Below are 7076 nucleotides of genomic sequence, written 5' to 3'. Positions count from 1 at the left end.
CAGAGAAACGTGAGCTCTTAGTTGGCTGCATAAAAGGGGAAAGAAATGAAAAGTTCTTTGATTTTATTAAAAACACGAGGCTCAAAGAGAAATTAGTCAGTCTGAAAAATAGACTTATACTTACTATTAATTAGTGGTGAATCTCAGAAAAGTATAAAATAAGCCTTGAAATGCTAGTCAGTCATCAGAATAAGAAAGAAACTTAGAAATAGGTGTCCAGAATTAGAAAACATTGCTTCATAATTTTTTACAGTTGTGTTCAAAGTTAAGCCATTTAAGACCGCATTTATTAAGCTTGCTGATAAGACGTCTTGACTTGAAGCACTTGTTCCTTCTGCTTCTGGCATTGGTAAAATAACACTAAAATAAAAGGCAAGGAACTATATCTCAGCACATCCAATGCACTGAAACATGAGCCACTGCCAGCAGGGACCACTGTACAGAAAGCATCACAGAAACTTGATGAAATGGATACTGAACAAACTTCACAGAGGAGTCGAAGCAAGGGTCTCTAATGTGCTTGGGCCATCAGCTCACAGTTATCATGAACACCTATGTGCCAGGCAAGATTCTAATGAATTCACTTTAGCTGAGTTAATCTATTCCTTCTATCAGTCCCATGAATTATGATCACCTCCATTTTAAATTCTGAAGATGAAGAAGCCAACAGGCAGAGAGGTGAATCCTGAGCTGAAGGTCACCTAGCCGAGACTATTGGAGCCAACAGAATCATCAGAAGCATTCTGCCTCCAGGGCCCCTGATGTCAGTCACTTTTGTATGTAGCTGTGTTTCAACAAACAGCCAATAAAGCATTTCTTGAATTAAATGTCAAAACGTACATGTCTTTTCCTCAGCCAACTGAAGGAGACGAGAAGACATTTTCTCAGTAAAAATTCTCCTAAGTCACATATCTTGTGAGAAACCGTAGTGTGAGTGTCCCAGTGGCAGCAGAGCTGTTGCATTCACAGCACCGTAGGAAAGTGATCCAGAGGTTCCACAGGGAGCATGGACAGGCTGCGGGGCAAGATGCAGAAAGTGGGAATTTGGGAAGTGCCACAGATACCGCTGATGAGGTCGCATCTGTAAACACACCTTACTAGACTCTTTTTAATCCTTTCTACTGGGTGGGGAGTGGCCATGGAAATAGTTGTTTTACTGGATTTTCACAAAGTATCTGGAGACAAAACACTTAGGAGAACAACCAAATGTTACGTATTAGTCTTTAAAAAAAAAAAAGGTATTTTCTTTTCTAAAAAATTTTTTTTTTGTGATTCCAAATGGGTGTCAGTACTACGAGACTCAAAAAGTACCTAAAATAACAAAACTATGTCTCCAAGTTGAAGGTGATATTTAATGATGAATGAAAATGTGAACGATAATTGTTAGAAAGTTGTATGTGAAGACGGTAGCTTGGAAAGACACTGAAAATGTTCATTGTCGTTTGCTGTTGTTGTTGAATCAATGCCAGAATTGTACACTTTGAACCCTCATGAACAGTTCTCAAAACTATTTGAAAAATCTTCCAGATAAAGGATAAATGTAAAAAATGAAGAATTTCCCACTCCCTTTAACCACTTGTCTGTAGGGTTTGTATTTTCAAGTTTTGCATTTTTTTTTTTACTAAAATCTGGAAAAATAGCCATTGCTAAGGTCACAACAAAATTTATAAATAAGTCAGGCATGGTGGTGCATGCTTTTAATCCCAGCACTGGAGAGGCAGAGGCAGGAGGATCTCTGTGAGTTCAAGGTCAGACTTGGTCTACATAGTGAGTTCCAGGTCAGCTGGGGCTACAGGGAGACCCTATCTCAAAAGGACAAAAAAAAAAAAAACTGTAAATGATTGACAGGTATAATTAAAAAATAAATTTTGTGGATAAGCAAATACAGCCAATAAAGCATTTCTTTAACTAAATATCAAAATGTTTTGAGCTGGGCATGGTAACCTATGCTTACAGTGCTTGAGAGGTTGATTGAAAATCTATCCTAGACATAAATTCAAGATATAAAGAAAACATCTTTGTCCTGTGGTTAAGCAAAGAGTTCTGAAAAACAATACCAAGTGAAGAATTTACGACAAGAAAATTAATAAATTATATTTCATGAAAATTTGAAAGTTGCTCTGCAGAATGTAAAAGGTGAAAAACAAGCTCATGGTGGAGGAAACATTTTCAGTTATCTGGCAAAAGATATATTATCAAAATATATTTTTTAAACTTTAAATCAACAACAAGAAAACAACTTAAATTTTTTTATATTTTATTTATTATTTTTATGTGTATGTGTGTATTGACTGCATGTAGGTAAGGGCACCCGTGTCGTGCAAAGCCCGTGGAGGTCAGAAGAGGCTGTTGGATCCCCTGGAACTGAAGTTACAGACAGTTGTTATTTGTCATGTGGGTGCTGGGATTCGAACCCGGGTCTTCTGCAAGAACAGCCAGTGTTCTTAACCGCTGAGCCATCTCTCCAGCCTGAAAACAACTTTAAAAAACAGGCAAAGGACTTAGATGTATAACAGAAAAGATACAGGGAGGTATGTAAGTCCATGAAAAGATGCTCAACTTCATGTCAAAAGAGAAAATTACGGCCTCCATCTTAGTAAAATGGACAATGGCAGGAGAACGGGGTATTTTTTGTTTGTTTTGCTTTGTTTTGTATGTTTGTTTTTGAGGCAGGATATCACTATGTAGTCCTGACAAGACTGGAACTCACTATCGTATAGACCAGACTAGTCTCAAACTCATAATCCACCTGCCTCTGCCTCCCAATTAAAGGCATGTGCCACTATACCCTACAAAAAAAAATAGATTTTTAAAAGATGGGAGTATGGAAACAGAGCAATAAACAATTGGTGACCATTGTTACATCTTTTTTAAGACACAGCAGAGAGGACTTCCTATTGTTTCAGGTAGGAAAGGCATTGCCTATTTTGAGGAAGAATGGTTGTTCTTTGGGGGGTATATAACTGTTCTTTTCAATCTTCAGTTTGGTTAGATTTGACAGGGTAGACGCCATGTTGGTCTGGTCTGTTGGGGTCTAGTGGCTCCCACTAGTGGTCATTGTTTTGATCTGCAGGAGCTCAGACCAAAACACTGGCTCCCATTTTTGTTTAGCAATCATTAACCTATTAGAAGCTGAATATGACCCCCAAATAAAGCTATGTCTTTTTTTTCCCCCAGTGTTGGGAATTGTGTATGACAAACAAGTATTCTACCACTGAGATACACTCCAAACTCACTCTATGTCTTAATTCTGGTGCCTGTGAATGTTGCAATTACATGGAAAAAGGACTCCCTCCCTTTCTCCCCTCCCTCCTTCATTCTCTCCCTTTTTCCTTCCCTTTGTTCTGCTTCTTGCTATGCAGCCTAGGCTGACCTTGAACTCTTGGCTGCCTCAGCCTCTTAAGTGCTGGGATTACAGGCATAGACTGCCACACATGGCTGTAAAGGGGACTTTGTAGATGTGATCTTGAGGTGAGAGGGTCCCAAGGATATGAAGATATGCACTGCAGCTTTCATGATGGAGCAAGGAGGCAAGGGATGCAAGAAGGTGTCCATCTGGGCTACAGTGTATTGTAGAACTTGATGGAAAGCATCCAAGTGATGGAATTAAGGACATTTACTTAGAGCATCCTCCTTTATAACATGGAGGTGGAAAATCCAGCCTTATCAGGAATATGCCTAAAACAGCTTTTCCTGGCATGTGTTCCTTGACACATCTGAACTCCAGTATGCTAAACACTCAGTTTCTGGTGTGTTTAGCTTGGGGTCAGCAGGGCAGCCTGTGTAGAAGCTAGGTTCTATAATGAGAAAGACATGGTTTCCTGTCTCACATTGACTCTACTGGCCCTGGGATCCATGGCAAGGCAGCTACCTCCAGTGTATACCATATAACAGGGTGATGGGAGTGCTTGCCTAGTGCTACCCAGTGATGGATGCACTGAATGAATTGATGCCAAGTGCTGCTCCCCAGATAACAAACAAGATGCTGCTTATTACTCACCACCCACCTTCATGGAACATTAAAATGTGTAATAGCCCATTTAAGATCAAGATGTCCTAATGAAAATAAAAAAAAGAAACGAACGTGGCAGAGGCTGCTAGGCTTCAAATACAGTCCCAAGGATTGAGAACAAGCCTAGGCAATTTGAGTGGAAGTGACTGGTGGTCGGCAGAGCTGGCTGCCGCTGGCACCGGAGGATAAACCACTCCTCCTCCCTGTTCATCTTTGTTCTACACCCTTTTCTCTATTTCTGCGTGTTAGGCCGGACACCTGTGGTGGTGAGGACAGGGGCCAGAATCCACATCTTTTCTGTTAATCTGATTTGATCAGTTAGGTGGCAACTTACTCCCTTGAGAACATTTGAGAAATTAGGTCATTGGTTTGTAGTCTTTCGTTTATGTTCCTTAGAAATGTGGTTTGGGGACTGGGGAGCTGACTTTGGTTAAAAGCACTGGCTGTTCTTGTAGCGGGCCCAAGTTTGGTTCCCAGCACCAATATGGTAACTCACAGCTGTCTGTAATTCCAGTTCTAGGAGACTCTTCTGGCTTCTGCCAGCACAAGTCACATATATGGTACATAAACATACATGCAGACAAAACACCCATATACATAAAAATAAATAAATCTTAAAAAGAAAAAAAAAAGAAACGTGTTTTAACTTTTCTATGTATGTCTGCCTTACTGTACCCCAAATAGGGCGGTAGGTTTGCTGTGGGGATGTTCTGGCTGTTTAAACATGCACACTCTGCTCATATGCAGATCCACACGTTACCACACCCTGATGTTTGCAGAGCTGTTGAGAGGTGTGAGAAACCTCAAATGACTTGGCACTTTCAGTGCTAGAACAGAATGGTGATAATTTCACCAAGCCTAATCTTCAAAAGGTTCTGTTTTATTTTAAAAAGTATTGTATTTCATGTCTACAAACACTCAGCCCTAGCCCTAAATGATGCTGATCATGAAGAAAATGAACAGTGTCTTCAAGGAAGTGGAATTTGAATTGTTAGAATTAGAACCAACTGCAGAAGTGAGGATAGTGATGTTTTGATGTGACAACTCAGAACACTGCGGAGAAGGGATGGATGGACAGAGTTCTGACTTTAATTCTGCTGTTATCTAGTAGGAATGAGTCACCTGCAGCATCTGTTCAAAAACAGATTTGCAGCACTGAGTGAATTGGAATTAGAAGAGACTGAATCTGGCAGAGGGACGGAGAGAGAGAGAGAGAGAGAGAGAGAGAGAAACAGAGAGAGAGAGAAACAGAGAGAGAGAGATGAGAGAGAAACAGAGAGAGAGAGAGGAGCTTTCGAACAATTAGGGAAAGGCTAAAATAGGCAGTATCTAGAGTCTTCTGGTTGTTGCTGTTGTTTCTCCCTAGTACTGGGGAGTGAACCTAGTGCCTTCCACATGCTAGGGGAGCACTCTACCACTGAGATACATCCTGATTCCTCTTTTCAACTTTTTATTTTAAGACAAGGCATCACTAAATTGCCTAGGTTGGCCCAGAACTTACCCTATAGCACAGACGAGGCTTAAACTTGCGATCCTCCTGACTCAGCTTCCAGAGTACCTGGGTTTACAGATTTGGACCACTGGGCCTGGCTAGTGTCTCCCGGTTCTAAAATCTTGTGATAATTCCTGGATTTTCATCCTTTGATGGGGAAAATTTGAGGATAGATATATTAATTATTCAAATTTCTGTTTAGCATTTTTCAAGTTATTCTGTATTTTGAAATATTATGTGAATTAATGATATATTTTAAGTATATACTTGTCAATTTCTCTTTTCTTTTTTATTTGCTGATTGCCTGTCTAGTTTGTGGTATTGTATGAAGATAAACAAGATCATTACCTGAAAACTTGGACTCATTGTGCTGTTAGAAAATGCCTGCTGCAGGCTAGACTCTGCTTTTATGAATTTGATAGATCTACTAGTCTCGTTGACTTTATTCCTATTGGTGAAATTTCAGGCAAATAAAAGTTATTTCTTCATTAATTAATTCAAATAGTTTTGAGTATTATGTGCAAAGGAGTGCATTACAATCTGGGGTGAGGAATAATAAATGAGTTAGAATGTCTTTCCCTTTTTAAACATAGAAATTACCCATGTAATTTATAAGTATACATTTTGTTGTTCACATAATGTATCAATGCACTAGACAATTAATTAGATGTGTTGGACATATTTGTTGTTTATAGAGAAGGCATGATATACATACCAAAGACCCTTGTCTGCAGGCCTGTATCCAGTCTGTGGTCCATCAATTAGTAGCTGTAAGCATAGGCTGCCTCTTCTCTATGGAACACATTATACCAGCATTCCAGTCCTTGGGTTCTATTTGAGACAGTGGCACAAATCTGTGTAGTAGGGGCTTGGGAAAAAATAACAGTAAATTCCTTATATGTAGTTCTCCATCATTAATGAAACATTTTTACATCTGTGACCTCATTTTCCTTCCTCTAATAATCCCATAGGTAGGAGAAACTGTGGCGTTCAGAGAGCCTTGTCAGCAAGCACTGGAAGTCAGGTGTGTCAGTCAGGCTTTTGTGTTCCTTCTTAAGAAGGAAGCATTTATTTTGGCCACAGTTTCAGTTTTCAGTCCATGGCTGCTTCCTTATGTGTTTCTGGGCCCATTGTGAGAGACCATCACGGCAGCAGGAGCTTGTGTTAGAAGCTGACAGGAAACAGAACTGGCAGAGAAGAAGAGGCCTGGGCAGGATATGCTTACTCATAGTGACCTACTCCTTCAAGTTACCCCATGCCTACTTTTCATTACCTCCTGTCAACACATTGTATTATGAATCTACCAGGGGGCTAATCTGTTGATTACATTAGCACATACACACCTCCCCCATCTTCTCTGGAAATACCCTGGCAGACTGACCCAATCAAGTTGACAATAAAGACTCTCCATTACACAAAACCTGGTTCTCTGCCAGTGGGTGCCCTCTGCTTGTCATTGAAGGTGTCTCTGCGCTTTTTCAACTTCAGTGGCAAAAGAGCATGGGCCCTTCCCCTCTGCGCAGGGGCTGGTGTTTGCACAAAGACCTTCAAAGAGGCTTTGACTCATTAGAC

At 40.2% G+C, this 7076-nt stretch overlaps 1 long non-coding RNA gene across 1 annotated transcript; it reads right to left on the bottom strand.

Annotated features, from left to right (window-relative positions):
• Window positions 1–913: 913 nt before the first annotated feature.
• On the bottom strand, window positions 914–6341 carry LOC115072161. The gene is made up of 3 exons (XR_003851225.1): window positions 6220–6341; window positions 5514–5651; window positions 914–1015 (listed from the first exon to the last, which is right to left on the bottom strand). It is a non-coding gene; the product is annotated as an uncharacterized LOC115072161 (long non-coding RNA).
• Window positions 6342–7076: the final 735 nt, after the last annotated feature.

Source organism: Nannospalax galili, unplaced genomic scaffold, assembly GCF_000622305.1.
Source record: "Nannospalax galili isolate Female #2095 unplaced genomic scaffold, S.galili_v1.0 scaffold571, whole genome shotgun sequence".
In the NCBI taxonomy this organism is placed as follows: Eukaryota; Metazoa; Chordata; class Mammalia; order Rodentia; family Spalacidae; genus Nannospalax; species Nannospalax galili.
Note: the sequence above shows the minus strand (reverse complement) of the source record. Positions and strands in the feature narration are given on the sequence as shown.